Consider the following 18,255-nt stretch of genomic DNA (forward strand, 5'->3'; position numbering starts at 1 on the left):
AAGGAAAGTCCCTGGTTATGCCAGGTGTTGGTAGTCTACACAGAGTGCATTCCTGTGTGACGCACGTTGCTACAGGGTCGTGGCTGTGTCTGCTCTCATTTGAAAGGCACTGTGAACCCAGGACGCGAGTCTTGTGCCCCGGAATGCAAGGCCCAAGAGGCAGGAACTCTCTTGCAATTCTTCTTCCCTCATGCAGGAGAGCAAACTTCTAAAGCTTTGCTGTGGATGCAGCAGCAAAGTGCTGTTCGTCCCAAGCAGAAAACCTCTGGAAAAGCTCAGCATTCACTGGGAAATCAAAGTCAGTTCGGTGGCCAAGCCAGGCTTGTCTCAGCATAGTCTCCACAGTCTGGAGGGTGAAACCCGCATACAGCGAAACCCTCTTTGCCCAGACATTCCTTCTGCTCGAGAGATAAGCATGGTTGTGCTTATGGAAAGAGCAATAAGGAGAGGGACTCACCCGTTCACACGCTCCCAAGGAGAAGGTATGGGGAAGGCGCAATACCCGCTTCGGGAGTAGAGAGGAGACGGTGGCTTTGGTGTTGGCAAACAGAAGTGATGCTGGAAAGTATGCACTCTGAGGAACACCCCTTGTGGAAGACTAGTGTCAACGACTCGCTCTGAGGTGACACGGAACCCTGGCTTCTAAAGGGTACAGGAGGGGACAACTAGGACAAGGGTGGTGCTCCACTCTGAGAAAGGAGTCTTGGCACAAGGCTCTTGTGTTCTGTGTACACCTGAACGCCAGAGCAAAAGGAATGTCCCTGGTTATGCCAGGTGTTGGTAGTCTACACAGAGTGCATTCCTGTGCGACGCACGCTGCTACAGGGTCGTGGCTGTGTCTGCTGTCATTAGAAAGGCACTGTGAACCCAGGACGCGAGTCTTGTGCCCCGGAATGGAAGGCCCAAGAGGCAGCAACTCTCTTGCAATTCTTCTTCCCTCATGCAGGAGAGCAAACTTCTAAAGCTTTGCTGTGGATGCAGCAGCAAAGTGCTGTTCGTCCCAAGCAGAAAACCTCTGGAAAAGCTCAGCATTCACTGGGAAATCAATGTCAGTTCTGTGGCCAAGCCAGGCTTGTCTCAGCATAGTCTCCACCGTCTGAAGGGTGAAACCCGCATACAGCGAAACCCTCTTTACCCAGACTTTCCTTCTGCTCGAGAGATAAGCATGGTTGTGCTTATGGAAAGAGCCATAAGGAGAGGGACTCACCCGTTCACACGCTCCCAAGGAGAAGGTATGGGGAAGGCGCAATACCCGCTTCGGGAGTAGAGAGGAGACGGTGGCTTTGGTGTTGGCAAACAGAAGTGATGCTGGAAAGTATGCGCTCTGAGGAACACCCCTTGGGGGAAAACTAGTGTCATCGACTCCCTCTGAGGTTACACAGAACCCTGGCTTCTTAAGGGTACATGACGGGACAACTAGGACAAGGGTGCTGCTCCACTCTGAGAAAGGAGTCTTGGCACAAGGCTCTTGTGTTCTGTGTACACCTGAACGCCAGAGCAAAAGGACAGACCCTGGTTATGCCAGGTGTTGGTAGTCTACACAGAGTGCATTCCTGTGAGACGCAGGCTGCAACAGGGTCGTGGCTGTGTCTGCTGTCATTAGAAAGGCACTGTGAACCCAGGACGCGAGTCTTGTGCCCCGGAATGGAAGGCCCAAGAGGCAGCAACTCTCTTGCAAGTCTTCTTCCCTCATGCAGGAGAGCAAACTTCTAAAGCTTTGCTGTGGATGCAGCAGCAAAGTGCTGTTCGCCCCAAGCAGAAAACCTCTGGAAAAGCTCAGCATTCACTGGGAAATCAATGTCAGTTCTGTGGCCAAGCCAGGCTTGTCTCAGCATAGTCTCCACAGTCTGAAGGGTGAAACCCGCATACAGCGAAACCCTCTTTACCCAGACTTTCCTTCTGCTCGAGAGATAAGCATGGTTGTGCTTATGGAAAGAGCAATAAGGAGAGGGACTCACCCGTTCACACGCTCCCAAGGAGAAGGTATGGGGAAGGCGCAATAACCGCTTCGGGAGTAGAGATGAGACTTTGGCTTTGGTGTTGGCAAACAGAAGTGATGCTGGAAAGTATGCGCTCTGAGGAACACCCCTTGTGGAAGACTAGTGTCAACGACTCCCTCTGAAGTGACACAGAACCCTGGCTTCTAAAGGGTAAAGGAGGGGACAACTAGGACAAGGGTGCTGCTCCACTCTGAGAAAGGAGTCTTGGCACAAGGCTCTTGTGTTCTGTGTACACCTGAACGCCAGAGCAAAAGGACAGACCCTGGTTATGCCAGGTGATGGTAGTCTACACAGAGTGCATTCCTGTGCGACGCACGCTGCTACAGGGTCGTGGCTGTGTCTGCTGTAATTTGAAAGGCACTGTGAACCCAGGACGCGAGTCTTGTGCCCCGGAATGCAGGGCCCATGAGGCAGCAACTCTCTTGCAAGTCTTCTTCCCAAATGCAGGAGAGCAAACTTCTAAAGCTTTGCTGTGGATGCAGCAGCAAAGTGCTGTTCGCCCCAAGCAGAAAACCTCTGGAAAAGCTCAGCATTCACTGGGAAATCAGTGTCAGTTCTGTGGCCAAGCCAGGCTTGTCTCAGCATAGTCTCCACAGTAGGGAGGGTGAAACCCGCATACAGCGAAACCCTCTTTACCCAGACTTTCCTTCTGCTCGAGAGATAAGCATGGTTTGCTTATGGAAAGAGCAATAAGGAGAGGGACTCACCCGTTCACACGTTCCCAAGGAGAAGGTATGAGGAAGGCGCAATACCCGCTTCGGGAGTAGAGAGGAGACGGTGGCTTTGGTGTTGGCAAACAGAAGTGATGCTGGAAAGTATGCGCTCTGAGGAACACCCCTTGTGGAAGACTAGTGTCAACGACTCCCTCTGAGGTGAAACAGAACCCTGGCTTCTAAAGGGTACAGGAGGGGAAAACTAGGACAAGGGTGTTGCTCCACTCTGAGAAAGGAGTCTTGGCACAAGGCTCTTGTGTTCTGTGTACACCTGAACGCCAGAGCAAAAGGAATGTCCCTGGTTATGCCAGGTGTTGGTAGTCTACACAGAGTGCATTCCTGTGCGACGCACGCTGCTACAGGGTCGTGGCTGTGTCTGCTCTCATTTGAAAGGCACTGTGAACCCAGGACGCGAGTCTTGTGCCCCGGAATGCAAGGCCCAAGAGGCAGCAACTCTCTTGCAAGTCTTCTTCCCTCATGCAGGAGAGCAAACTTCTAAAGCTTTGCTGTGGATGCAGCAGCAAAGTGCTGTTCGCCCCAAGCAGAAAACCTCTGGAAAAGCTCAGCATTCACCGGGAAATCAATGTCAGTTCGGTGGCCAAGCCAGGCTTGTCTCAGCATAGTCTCCACAGTCTGGAGGGTGAAACCCGCATACAGCGAAACCCTCTTTGCCCAGACATTCCTTCTGCTCGAGAGATAAGCATGGTTGTGCTTATGGAAAGAGCAATAAGGAGAGGGACTCACCCGTTCACACGCTCCCAAGGAGAAGGTATGGGGAAGGCGCAATACCCGCTTCGGGAGTAGAGAGGAGACGGTGGCTTTGGTGTTGGCAAACAGAAGTGATGCTGGAAAGTATGCACTCTGAGGAACACCCCTTGTGGAAGACTAGTGTCAACGACTCGCTCTGAGGTGACACGGAACCCTGGCTTCTAAAGGGTACAGGAGGGGACAACTAGGACAAGGGTGTTGCTCCACTCTGAGAAAGGAGTCTTGGCACAAGGCTCTTGTGTTCTGTGTACACCTGAACGCCAGAGCAAAAGGAATGTCCCTGGTTATGCCAGGTGTTGGTAGTCTACACAGAGTGCATTCCTGTGCGACGCACGCTGCTACAGGGTCGTGGCTGTGTCTGCTGTCATTAGAAAGGCACTGTGAACCCAGGACGCGAGTCTTGTGCCCCGGAATGGAAGGCCCAAGAGGCAGCAACTCTCTTGCAATTCTTCTTCCCTCATGCAGGAGAGCAAACTTCTAAAGCTTTGCTGTGGATGCAGCAGCAAAGTGCTGTTCGTCCCAAGCAGAAAACCTCTGGAAAAGCTCAGCATTCACTGGGAAATCAATGTCAGTTCTGTGGCCAAGCCAGGCTTGTCTCAGCATAGTCTCCACCGTCTGAAGGGTGAAACCCGCATACAGCGAAACCCTCTTTACCCAGACTTTCCTTCTGCTCGAGAGATAAGCATGGTTGTGCTTATGGAAAGAGCCATAAGGAGAGGGACTCACCCGTTCACACGCTCCCAAGGAGAAGGTATGGGGAAGGCGCAATACCCGCTTCGGGAGTAGAGAGGAGACTTTGGCTTTGGTGTTGGCAAACAGAAGTGATGCTGGAAAGTATGCGCTCTGAGGAACACCCCTTGTGGAAGACTAGTGTCAACTACTCCCTCTGAAGTGACACAGAACCCTGGCTTCTAAAGGGTACAGGAGGGGACAACTAGGACAAGGGTGCTGCTCCACTCTGAGAAAGGAGTCTTGGCACAAGGCTCTTGTGTTCTGTGTACACGTGAACGCCAGAGCAAAAGGACAGACCCTGGTTATGCCAGGTGATGGTAGTCTACACAGAGTGCATTCCTGTGCGACGCACGCTGCTACAGGGTCGTGGCTGTGTCTGCTGTCATTTGAAAGGCACTGTGAACCCAGGACGCGAGTCTTGTGCCCCGGAATGCAGGGCCCATGAGGCAGCAACTCTCTTGCAAGCCTCTTCCCTCATGCAGGAGTGCAAACTTCTAAAGCTTTGCTGTGGATGCAGCAGCAAAGTGCTCTTCGCCCCAAGCAGAAAACCTCTGGAAAAGCTCAGCATTCACTGGGAAATCAGTGTCAGTTCTGTGGCCAAGCCAGGCTTGTCTCAGCATAGTCTCCACTGTCTGGAGGGAGAAACCCGCATACAGCGAAACCCTCTTTACCCAGACTTTCCTTCTGCTCGAGAGATAAGCATGGTTGTGCTTATGGAAAGAGCAATAAGGAGAGGGACTCACCCGTTCACACGTTCCCAAGGAGAAGGTATGAGGAAGGCGCAATACCCGCTTCGGGAGTAGAGAGGAGACGGTGGCTTTGGTGTTGGCAAACAGAAGTGATGCTGGAAAGTATGCGCTCTGAGGAACACCCCTTGTGGAAGACTAGTGTCACCGACTCCCTCTGAGGTGACACAGAACCCTGGCTTCTAAAGGGTACAGGAGGGGACAACTAGGACAAGGGTGTTGCTCCACTCTGAGAAAGGAGTCTTGGCACAAGGCTCTTGTGTTCTGTGTACACCTGAACGCCAGAGCAAAAGGAAAGTCCCTGGTTATGCCAGGTGTTGGTAGTCTACACAGAGTGCATTCCTGTGTGACGCACGTTGCTACAGGGTCGTGGCTGTGTCTGCTCTCATTTGAAAGGCACTGTGAACCCAGGACGCGAGTCTTGTGCCCCGGAATGCAAGGCCCAAGAGGCAGGAACTCTCTTGCAATTCTTCTTCCCTCATGCAGGAGAGCAAACTTCTAAAGCTTTGCTGTGGATGCAGCAGCAAAGTGCTTTTCCCCCCAAGCAGAAAACCTCTGGAAAAGCTCAGCATTCACTGGGAAATCAAAGTCAGTTCGGTGGCAAAGCCAGGCTTGTCTCAGCATAGTCTCCAAAGTCTGGAGGGTGAAACCCGCATACAGCGAAACCCTCTTTACCCAGACTTTCCTTCTGCTCGAGAGATAAGCATGGTTGTGCTTATGGAAAGAGCAATAAGGAGAGGGACTCACCCGTTCACACGCTCCCAAGGAGAAGGTATGGGGAAGGCGCAATACCCGCTTCGGGAGTAGAGAGGAGACGGTGGCTTTGGTGTTGGCAAACAGAAGTGATGCTGGAAAGTATGCGCTCTGAGGAACACCCCTTTTGGAAGACTAGTGTCAACGACTCCCTCTGAGGTGACACCGAACCTTGGTTTCTAAAGGGTACAGGAGGGGACAACAAGGACAAGGGTGCTGCTCCACTCTGAGTAAGGTGTCTTGGCACAAGGCTCTTGTGTTCTGTGTACACCTGAACGCCAGAGCAAAAGGACAGACCCTGGTTATGCCAGGTGTTGGTAGTCTACACAGAGTGCATTCCTGTGCGACGCACGCTGTTACAGGGTCGTGGCTGTGTCTGCTGTCATTTGAAAGGCACTGTGAACCCAGGACGCGAGTCTTGTGCCCCGGAATGCAAGGCCCAATAGGCAGCAACTCTCTTGCAAGTCTTCTTCCCTCATGCAGGAGAGCAAACTTCTAAAGCTTTGCTGTGGATGCAGCAGCAAAGTGCTGTTCGCCCCAAGCAGAAAACCTCTGGAAAAGCTCAGCATTCACTGGGAAATGAATGTCAGTTCTGTGGCCAAGCCAGGCTTGTCTCAGCATAGTCTCCACAGTCTGGAGGGTGAAACCCGCATACAGCGAAACCCTCTTTACCCAGACTTTCCTTCTGCTCGAGAGATAAGCATGGTTTTACTTATGGAAAGAGCAATAAGGAGAGGGACTCATCCGTTCACACGCTCCCAAGGAGAAGGTATGGGGAAGGCGCAATACCCGCTTCGGGAGTAGAGAGAAGACGTTGGCTTTGGTGTTGGCAAACACAAGTCATGCTGGAACGTATGCGCTCTGAGGAACACCCCTTGTGGAAGACTAGTGTCATCGACTCCCTCTGAGGTGACACAGAACCCTGGCTTCTTAAGGGTACAGGACGGGACAACTAGGACAAGGGTGCTGCTCCACTCTGAGAAAGGAGTCAAGGCACAAGGCTCTTGTGTTCTGTGTACACCTGAACGCCAGAGCAAAAGGACAGACCCTGGTTATGCCAGGTGTTGGTAGTCTACACAGAGTGCATTCCTGTGCGACGCACGCTGCTACAGGGTCGTGGCTGTGTCTGCTCTCATTTGAAAGGCACTGTGAACCCAGGACGTGAGTCTTGTGCCCCGGAATGCAAAGCCCAAGAGGCAGCAACTCTCTTGCAAGTCTTCTTCCCTCATGCAGGAGAGCAAACTTCTAAAGCTTTGCTGTGGATGCAGCTGCAAAGTGCTTTTCGCCCCAAGCAGAAAACCTCTGGAAAAGCTCAGCATTCACTGGGAAATCAATGTCAGTTCTGTGGCCAAGCCAGGCTTGTCTCAGCATAGTCTCCACAGTCTGGAGGGTGAAACCCGCATACAGCGAAACCCTCTTTACCCCGACTTTCCTTCTGCTCCTGAGACAATCATGGTTGTGCTTATGGAAAGGGCAATAAGGAGAGGGACTCACCCGTTCATACGCTCCCAAGGAGAAGGTATGGGGAAGGCGCAATACCTGCTTCGGGAGTAGAGAGGAGACGGTGGCTTTGGTGTTGGCAAACAGAATTGATGCTGGAAAGTATGCGCTCTGAGGAACACCCCTTGTGGAAGACTAGTGTCAATGACTCCCTCTGAAGTGACACAGAACCCTGGCTTCTAAAGGGTACAGGAGGGGACAACTAGGACAAGGGTGCTGCTCCACTCTGAGAAAGGAGTCTTGGCACAAGGCTCTTGTGTTCTGTGTACACCTGAAAGCCAGAGCAAAAGGACAGACCCTGGTTATGCCAGGTGTTGGTAGTCTACACAGAGTGCATTCCTGTGCGACGCATGCTGCTACAGGGTCGTGGCTGGGTCTGCTTTCATTTGAAAGGCACTGTGATCGCAGGACGCGAGTCTTGTGCCCCGGAATGCAAGGCCCAAGAGGCAGCAACTCTCTTGCAAGTCTTCTTCCCTCATGCAGGAGAGCAAACTTCTAAAGCTTTGCTGTGGATGCAGCAGCAAAGTGCTGTTCGCCCCAAGCAGAAAACCTCTGGAGAAGCTCAGCATTCACTGGGAAATCAATGTCAGTTCTGTGGCCAAGCCAGGCTTGTCTCAGCATAGTCTCCACAGTCTGGAGGGTGAAACCCGCATACAGCGAAACCCTCTTTACCCAGACTTTCCTTCTGCTCGAGAGAAAGCATGGTTGTGCTTATGGAAAGAGCAATAAGGAGAGGGACTCATCCGTTCACACGCTCCCAAGGAGAAGGTATGGGGAAGGCGCAATACACGCATCGGGAGTAGAGAGGAGACGGTGGCTTTGGTGTTGGCAAACAGAAGTGATGCTGGAAAGTATGCGCTCTGAGGAACACCCCTTGTGGAAGACTAGTGTCAACGACTCCCTCTGAGGTGACACAGAAACCTGGTTTCTAAAGGGTACAGGAGGGGAAAACTAGGACAAGGGAGCTGCTCCACTCTGAGTAAGGTGTCTTGGCACAAGGCTCTTGTGTTCTGTGTACACCTGAAAGCCAGAGCAAAAGGACAGACCCTCGTTATGCCAGGTGTTGGTAGTCTACACAGAGTGCATTCTTGTGCGACGCACGCTGCTACAGGGTCGTGGCTGTGTCTGCTATCATTTGAAAGGCACTGTGAACCCAGGTCGCGTCTCTTCTGCCCCGGAATGCAAGGCCCAAGAGGCAGCAACTCTCTTGCAAGTCTTCTTCCCTCATGCAGGAGAGCAAACTTCTAAAGCGTTGCTGTGGATGCAGCAGCAAAGTGCTGTTCGCCCCAAGCAGAAAACCTCAGGAAAAGCTCAGCATTCACTGGGAAATCATTTCAGTTCTGTGGCCAAGCCAGGCTTGTCTCAGCATAGTCTCCACAGCCTGGAGGGTGAAACCCGCATACAGCGAAACCCTCTTTACCCAGACTTTCCTTCAGCTCGAGAGATAAGCATGGTTGTGCTTATGGAAAGAGCTATAAGGAGAGGGACTCACCCGTTCACACGCTCCCAAGGAGAAGGTATGGGGAAGGCGCAATACCCGCTTCGGGAGTAGAGAGGAGACGGTGGCTTTGGTGTTGGCAAACAGAAGTGATGCTGGAAAGTATGCGCTCTGAGGAACACCCCTTGTGGAAGACTAGTGTGAACGACTCCCTCTGAGGTGACACCGAACCTTGGCTTCTAAAGGGTACAGGAGGGGACAACAAGGACAAGGGTGCTGCTCCACTCTGAGTAAGGTGTCTTGGCACAAGGCTCTTGTGTTCTGTGTACACCTGAACGCCAGAGCAAAAGGACAGACCCTGGTTATGCCACGTGTTGGTAGTCTACACAGAGTGCATTCCTGTGCGACGCACGCTGCTACAGGGTCGTGGCTGTGTCTGCTGTCATTTGAAAGGCACTGTGAACCCAGGACGCGAGTCTTGTGCCCCGGAATGCAAGGCCCAATAGGCAGCAACTCTCTTGCAAGTCTTCTTCCCTCATGCAGGAGAGCAAACTTCTAAAGCTTTGCTGTGGATGCAGTAGCAAAGTGCTGTTCGCCCCAAGCAGAAAACCTCTGGAAAAGCTCAGCATTCACTGGGAAATCAATGTCAGTTCTGTGGCCAAGCCAGGCTTGTCTCAGCATAGTCTCCACAGTATGGAGGGTGAAACCCGCATACAGCGAAACCCTCTTTACCCAGACATTCCTTTTGCTCGAGAGATAAGCATGGTTGTGCTTATGGAAAGAGCAAAAAGGAGAGGGACTCACCCGTTCACACGCTCCGAAGGAGAAGTTATGTGGAAGGCGCAATACCCGCTTCGGGAGTAGAGAGGAGACGGTGGCTTTGGTGTTGGCAAACAGAAGTGATGCTGGAAAGTATGCGCTCTGAGGAACACCCCTTGTGGAAGTCTAGTGTCAACGACTCCCTCTGAGGTGACACAGAACCCTGGCTTCTAAAGGGTACAGGACGGGACAACTAGGACAAGGGTGCTGCTCCACTCTGAGAAAGGAGTCTTGGCACAAGGCTCTTGTGTTCTGTGTACACCTGAAAGCCAGAGCAAAAGAACAGTCCCTGGTTATGCCAGGTGTTGGTAGTCTACACAGAGTGCATTCCTGTGCGACGCATGCTGCTACAGGGTCGTGGCTGTGTCTGCTGTCATTTGAAAGGCACTGTGAACCCAGGACGCGAGTCTTGTGCCCCGGAATGCAAGGCCCAAGAGGCAGCAACTCTCTTGCAAGTCTTCTTCCCTCATGCAGGAGAGCAAACTTCTAAATCTTTGCTGTGGATGCAGCAGCAAAGTGCTCTTCGCCCCAAGCAGAAAACCTCTGGAAAAGCTCAGCATTCACCGTGAAATCAATTTCAGTTCTGTGGCCAAGCCAGGCTTGTCTCAGCATAGTCTCCACAGTCTGGAGGGTGAAACCCGCATACAGCGAAACCCTCTTTACCCAGACTTTCCTTCTGCTCGAGAGATAAGCATGGTTGTGCTTATGGAAAGAGCAATAAGGAGAGGGACTCACCCGTTCACACGCTCCCAAGGATAAGGTATGGGGAAGGCGCAATACCCGCTTCGGTAGAAGAGAGGAGACGTTGGCTTTGGTGTTGGCAAACAGAAGTGATGCTGGAAAGTATGCGCTCTGAGGAACACCCCTTGGCGGAAAACTAGTGTCATCGACACCCTCTGAGGTGACACAGAACCCTGGCTTCTTAAGGGTACAGGAGGGGACAACTAGGACAAGGGTGCTGCTCCACTCTGAGAAAGGAGTCTTGGCACAAGGCTCTTGTGTTCTGTGTACACCTGAACGCCAGAGCAAAAGGACAGACCCTGGTTATGCCAGGTGTTGGTAGTCTACACAGAGTGCATTCCTGTGCGACGCATGCTGCTACAGGGTCGTGGCTGGGTCTGCTTTCATTTGAAAGGCACTGTGATCGCAGGACGCGAGTCTTGTGCCCCGGAATGCAAGGCCCAAGAGGCAGCAACTCTCTTGCAAGTCTTCTTCCCTCATGCAGGAGAGCAAACTTCTAAAGCTTTGCTGTGGATGCAGCAGCAAAGTGCTGTTCGCCCCAACAGAAAACCTCTGGAGAAGCTCAGCATTCACTGGGAAATCAATGTCAGTTCTGTGGCCAAGCCAGGCTTGTCTCAGCATAGTCTCCACAGTCTGGAGGGTGAAACCCGCATACAGCGAAACCCTCTTTACCCAGACTTTCCTTCTGCTCGAGAGATAAGCATGTTTGTGCTTATGGAAAGAGAAATAAGGAGAGGGACTCATCCGTTCACACGCTCCCAAGGAGAAGGTATTGGGAAGGCGCAATACACGCTTCGGGAGTAGAGAGGAGACGGTGGCTTTGGTGTTGGCAAACAGAAGTGATGCTGGAAAGTATGCGCTCTGAGGAACACCCCTTGTGGAAGACTAGTGTCAACGACTCCCTCTGAGGTGACACAGAAACCTGGTTTCTAAAGGGTACAGGAGGGGACAACTAGGACAAGGGAGCTGCTCCACTCTGAGTAAGGTGTCTTGGCACAAGGCTCTTGTGTTCTGTGTACACCTGAAAGCCAGAGCAAAAGGACAGACCCTCGTTATGCCAGGTGTTGGTAGTCTACACAGAGTGCATTCTTGTGCGAAGCACGCTACTACAGGGTCGTGGCTGTGTCTGCTGTCATTTGAAAGGCACTGTGAACCCAGGACGCGTCTCTTCTGCCCCGGAATGCAAGGCCCAAGAGGCAGCAACTCTCTTGCAAGTCTTCTTCCCTCATGCAGGAGAGCAAACTTCTAAAGCTTTGCTGTGGATGCAGCAGCAAAGCGCTGTTCGCCCCAAGCAGAAAACCTCTGGAAAAGCTCAGCATTCACTGGGAAATCATGTCAGTTCTGTGGCCAAGCCAGGCTTGTCTCAGCATAGTCTCCACACGCTGGAGGGTGAAACCCGCATACAGCGAAACCCTCTTTACCCAGACTTTCCTTCTGCTCGAGAGATAAGCATGGTTGTGCTTATGGAAAGAGCAATAAGGAGAGGGACTCACCCGTTCACACGCTCCCATGGAGAAGGTATGGGGAAGGCGCAATACCCGCTTCGGGAGTAGAGAGGAGACGGTGGCTTTGGTGTTGGCAAACAGAAGTGATGCTGGAAAGTATGCGCTCTGAGGAACACCCCTTGTGGAAGACTAGTGTGAACGACTCCCTCTGAGGTGACACCGAACCTTGGCTTCTAAAGGGTACAGGAGGGGACAACAAGGACAAGGGTGCTGCTCCACTCTGAGTAAGGTGTCTTGGCACAAGGCTCTTGTGTTCTGTGTACACCTGAACGCCAGAGCAAAAGGACAGACCCTGGTTATGCCACGTGTTGGTAGTCTACACAGAGTGCATTCCTGTGCGACGCACGCTGCAACAGGGTCGTGGCTGTGTCTGCTGTCATTAGAAAGGCACTGTGAACCCAGGACGCGAGTCTTGTGCCCCGGAATGGAAGGCCCAAGAGGCAGCAAATCTCCTGCAAGTCTTCTTCCCTCATGCAGGAGAGCAAACTTCTAAAGCTTTGCTGTGGATGCAGCAGCAAAGCGCTGTTCGCCCCAAGCAGAAAACCTCTGGAAAAGCTCAGCATTCACTGGGAAATCATGTCAGTTCTGTGGCCAAGACAGGCTTGTCTCAGCATAGTCTCCACACGCTGGAGGGTGAAACCCGCATACAGCGAAACCCTCTTTACCCAGACTTTCCTTCTGCTCGAGAGATAAGCATGGTTGTGCTTATGGAAAGAGCAATAAGGAGAGGGACTCACCCGTTCACACGCTCCCATGGAGAAGGTATGGGGAAGGCGCAATACCCGCTTCGGGAGTAGAGAGGAGACGGTGGCTTTGGTGTTGGCAAACAGAAGTGATGCTGGAAAGTATGCGCTCTGAGGAACACCCCTTGTGGAAGACTAGTGTGAACGACTCCCTCTGAGGTGACACCGAACCTTGGCTTCTAAAGGGTACAGGAGGGGACAACAAGGACAAGGGTGCTGCTCCACTCTGAGTAAGGTGTCTTGGCACAAGGCTCTTGTGTTCTGTGTACACCTGAACGCCAGAGCAAAAGGACAGACCCTGGTTATGCCACGTGTTGGTAGTCTACACAGAGTGCATTCCTGTGCGACGCACGCTGCTACAGGGTCGTGGCTGTGTCTGCTGTCATTTGAAAGGCACTGTGAACCCAGGACGCGAGTCTTGTGCCCCGGAATGCAAGGCCCAATAGGCAGCAACTCTCTTGCAAGTCTTCTTCCCTCATGCAGGAGAGCAAACTTCTAAAGCTTTGCTGTGGATGCAGTAGCAAAGTGCTGTTCTCCCCAAGCAAAAAACCTCTGGAAAAGCTCAGCATTCACTGGGAAATCAATGTCAGTTCTGTGGCCAAGCCAGGCTTGTCTCAGCATAGTCTCCACAGTCTGGAGGGTGAAACCCGCATACAGCGAAACCCTCTTTACCCAGACATTCCTTTTGCTCGAGAGATAAGCATGGTTGTGCTTATGGAAAGAGCAAAAAGGAGAGGGACTCACCCGTTCACACGCTCCCAAGGAGAAGGTATGTGGAAGGCGCAATACCCGTTTCGGGAGTAGAGAGGAGACGGTGGCTTTGGTGTTGGCAAACAGAAGTGATGCTGGAATGTATGCGGTCTAGGAACACCCCTTGTGGAAGTCTAGTGTCAACGACTCCCTCTGAGGTGACACAGAACCCTGGCTTCTAAAGGGTACAGGAGGGGACAACTAGGACAAGGGTGCTGCTCCACTCTGAGAAAGGAGTCCTCGCTCAAGGTTCTTGTGTTCTGTGTACACCTGAACGCCAGAGCAAAAGAACAGTCCCTGGTTATGCCAGGTGTTGGTAGTCTACACAGAGTGCATTCCTGTGCGACGCATGCTGCTACAGGGTCGTGGCTGTGTCTGCTGTCATTTGAAAGGCACTGTGAACCCAGGACGCGAGTCTTGTGCCCCGGAATGCAAGGCCCAAGAGGCAGCAACTCTCTTGCAAGTCTTCTTCCCTCATGCAGGAGAGCAAACTTCTAAAGCTTTGCTGTGGATGCAGCAGCAAAGTGCTCTTCGCCCCAAGCAGAAAACCTCTGGAAAAGCTCAGCATTCACCGGGAAATCAGTGTCAGTTCTGTGGCCAAGCCAGGCTTGTCTCAGCATAGTCTCCACAGTCTGGAGGGTGAAACCCGCATACAGCGAAACCCTCTTTACCCAGACTTTCCTTCTGCTCGAGAGATAAGCATGGTTGTGCTTATGGAAAGAGCAATAAGGAGAGGGACTCACCCGTTCACACGCTCCCAAGGAGAAGATATTGGGAAGGCGCAATACCCGCTTCGGGAGAAGAGAGGAGACGTTGGCTTTGGTGTTGGCAAACAGAAGTGATGCTGGAAAGTATGCGCTCTGAGGAACACCCCTTGGGGGAAAACTAGTGTCATCGACTCCCTCTGAGGTGACACAGAACCCTGGCTTCTTAAGGGTACATGACGGGACAACTAGGACAAGGGTGCTGCTCCACTCTGAGAAAGGAGTCTTGGCACAAGGCTCTTGTGTTCTGTGTACACCTGAACGCCAGAGCAAAAGGACAGACCCTGGTTATGCCAGGTGTTGGTAGTCTACACAGAGTGCATTCCTGTGCGACGCACGCTGGTACAGGGTCGTAGCTGTGTCTGCTGTCATTTGAAAGGCACTGTGAACCCAGGACGCGAGTCTTGTGCCCCGGAATGCAGGGCCCAGGAGGCAGCAACTCTCTTGCAAGTCTTCTTCCCTCATGCAGGAGAGTAAACTTCTAAAGCTTTGCTGTGGATGCAGCAGCAAAGTGCTGTTCGCCCCAAGCAGAAAACCTCTGGAAAAGCTCAGCATTCACTGGGAAATCAAAGTCAGTTCTGTGGCCAAGCCAGGCTTGTCTCAGCATAGTCTCCACAGTCTGGAGGGTGAAACCCGCATACAGCGAAACCCTCTTTACCCAGACTTTCCTTCTGCTCGAGAGATAAGCATGGTTGTGCTTATGGAAAGGGCTATAAGGAGAGGGACTCACCCGTTCACACGTTCCCAAGGAGAATGTATGAGGAAGGCGCAATACCCGCTTCGGGAGTAGAGAGGAGACGGTGGCTTTGGTGTTGGCAAACAGAAGTGATGCTGGAAAGTATGCCCTCTGAGGAACACCCCTTGTGGAAGACTATTGTCAACGACTCCCTCTGAGGTGACACAGAACACTGGCTTCTAAAGGGTACAGGAGGGGACAACTAGGACAAGGGTGCTGCTCCACTATGAGAAAGGTGTCTTGGCACAAGGCTCTTGTGTTCTGTGTACACCTGAACGCCAGAGCAAAAGGACAGACCCTGGTTATGCCAGGTGTTGGTAGTCTACACAGAGTGCATTCCTGTGCGACGCACGCTGCAACAGGGTCGTGGCTGTGTCTGCTGTCATTAGAAAGGCACTGTGAACCCAGGACGCGAGTCTTGTGCCCCGGAATGGAAGGCCCAAGAGGCAGCAAATCTCCTGCAAGTCTTCTTCCCTCATGGCAGGAGAGCAAACTTCTAAAGCTTTGCTGTGGATGCAGCAGCAAAGTGCTGTTCGCCCCAAGCAGAAAACCTCTGGAAAAGCTCAGCATTCACTGGGAAATCAATGTCAGTGCTGTGGCCAAGCCAGGCTTGTCTCAGCATAGTCTCCACAGTCTGGAGGGTGAAACCCGCATACAGCGAAACCCTCTTTACCCAGACTTTCCTTCTGCTCGAGAGATAAGCATGGTTGTGCTTATGGAAAGAGCAATAAGGAGAGGGACTCATCCGTTCACACGCTCCAAAGGAGAAGGTATGGGGAAGGCGCAATACCCGCTTCGGGAGTAGAGAGAAGACGTTGGCTTTGGTGTTGGCAAACACAAGTATTGCTGGAACGTATGCGCTCTGAGGAACACCCCTTGTGGAAGACTAGTGTCATCGACTCCCTCTGAGGTGACACAGAACCCTGGATTCTTAAGGGTACAGGAAGGGACAACTAGGACAAGGGTGCTGCTCCACTCTGAGAAAGGAGTCTAGGCACAAGGCTCTTGTGTTCTGTGTACACCTGAACGCCAGAGCAAAAGAACAGTCCCTGGTTATGCCAGGTGTTGGTAGTCTACACAGAGTGCATTCCTGTGCGACGCACGCTGCTACAGGGTCGTGGCTGTGTCTGCTGTCATTTGAAAGGCACTGTGAACCCAGGACGCGAGTCTTGTGCCCCGGAATGCAAGGCCCAAGAGGCAGCAACTCTCTTGCAAGTCTTCTTCCCTCATGCAGGAGAGCAAACTTCTAAAGCTTTGCTGTGGATGCAGCAGCAAAGTGCTGTTCGCCCCAAGCAGAAAACCTCTGGAAAAGCTCAGCATTCACCGGGAAATCAATGTCAGTTCTGTGGCCAAGCCAGGCTTGTCTCAGCATAGTCTCCACAGTCTGGAGGGTGAAACCCGCATACAGCGAAACCCTCTTTACCCAGACTTTCCTTCTGCTCGAGAGATAAGCATGGTTGTGCTTATGGAAAGAGCAATAAGGAGAGGGACTCACCCGTTCACACGCTCCCAAGGAGAAGGTATGGGGAAGGCGCAATACCCGCTTCGGGAGAAGAGAGGAGACGTTGGCTTTGGTGTTGGCAAACAGAAGTGATGCTGGAAAGTATGCGCTCTGAGGAACACCCCTTAGGGGAAAACTAGTGTCATCGACTCCCTCTGAGGTGACACAGAACCCTGGATTCTTAAGGGTACATGACGGGACAACTAGGACAAGGGTGCTGCTCCACTCTGAGAAAGGTGTCTTGGCACAAGGCTCTTGTGTTCTGTGTACACCTGAACGCCAGAGCAAAAGGACAGACCCTGGTTATGCCAGGTGTTGGTAGTCTACACAGAGTGCATTCCTGTGAGACGCAGGCTGCAACAGGGTCGTGGCTGTGTCTGCTGTCATTAGAAAGGCACTGTGAACCCAGGACGCGAGTCTTGTGCCCCGGAATGCAAGGCCCAAGAGGCAGCAACTCTCTTGCAAGTCTTCTTCCCTCATGCAGGAGAGCAAACTTCTAAAGCTTTGCTGTGGATGCAGCAGCAAAGTGCTGTTCGCCCCAAGCAGAAAACCTCTGGAAAAGCTCAGCATTCACTGGGAAATCAATGTCAGTTCTGTGGCCAAGCCAGGCTTGTCTCAGCATAGTCTCCAGAGTCTGAAGGGTGAAACCCGCATACAGCGAAACCCTCTTTACCCAGACTTTCCTTCTGCTCGAGAGATAAGCATGGTTGTGCTTATGGAAAGAGCAAAAAGGAGAGGGACTCACCCGTTCACACGCTCCCAAGGAGAAGTTATGTGGAAGGCGCAATACCCGCTTCGGGAGTAGAGAGGAGACGGTGGCTTTGGTGTTGGCAAACAGAAGTGATGCTGGAAAGTATGCGCTCTGAGGAACACCCCTTCTGGAAGTCTAGTGTCAACGACTCCCTCTGAGGTGACACAGAACCCTGGCTTCTAAAGGGTACAGGAGGGGACAACTAGGACAAGGGTGCTGCTCCACTCTGAGAAAGGAGTCTTGGCACAAGGCTCTTGTGTTCTGTGTACACCTGAAAGCCAGAGCAAAAGGACAGACCCTCGTTATGCCAGGTGTTGGTAGTCTACACAGAGTGCATTCTTGTGCGACGCACGCTGCTACAGGGTCGTGGCTGTGTCTGCTGTCATTTGAAAGGCACTGTGAACCCAGGACGCGTCTCTTCTGCCCCGGAATGCAAGGCCCAATAGGCAGCAACTCTCTTGCAAGTCTTCTTCCCTCATGCAGGAGAGCAAACTTCTAAAGCTTTGCTGTGGATGCAGCAGCAAAGTGCTGTTCGCCCCAAGCAGAAAACCTCTGGAAAAGCTCAGCATTCACTGGGAAATCATGTCAGTTCTGTGGCGAAGCCAGGCTTGTCTCAGCATAGTCTCCACACGCTGGAGGGTGAAACCCGCATACAGCGAAACCCTCTTTACCCAGACTTTCCTTCTGCTCGAGAGATAAGCATGGTTGTGCTTATGGAAAGAGCAATAAGGAGAGGGACTCACCCGTTCACACGCTCCCAAGGAGAAGGTATGGGGAAGGCGCAATACCCGCTTCGGGAGTAGAGAGGAGACGGTGGCTTTGGTGTTGGCAAACAGAAGTGATGCTGGAAAGTATGCGCTCTGAGGAACACCCCTTGTGGAAGACTAGTGTGAACGACTCCCTCTGAGGTGACACCGAACCTTGGCTTCTAAAGGGTACAGGAGGGGACAACAAGGACAAGGGTGCTGCTCCACTCTGAGTAAGGTGTCTTGGCACAAGGCTCTTGTGTTCTGTGTACACCTGAACGCCAGAGCAAAAGGACAGACCCTGGTTATGCCACGTGTTGGTAGTCTACACAGAGTGCATTCCTGTGCGACGCACGCTGCTACAGGGTCGTGGCTGTGTCTGCTGTCATTTGAAAGGCACTGTGAACCCAGGACGCGAGTCTTGTGCCCCGGAATGCAAGGCCCAATAGGCAGCAACTCTCTTCCAAGTCTTCTTCCCTCATGCAGGAGAGCAAACTTCTAAAGCTTTGCTGTGGATGCAGTAGCAAAGTGCTGTTCGCCCCAAGCAGA

This window comes from Neovison vison, chromosome 9, assembly GCF_020171115.1.
Source record: "Neovison vison isolate M4711 chromosome 9, ASM_NN_V1, whole genome shotgun sequence".
Classification (NCBI taxonomy): Eukaryota; Metazoa; Chordata; class Mammalia; order Carnivora; family Mustelidae; genus Neogale; species Neogale vison.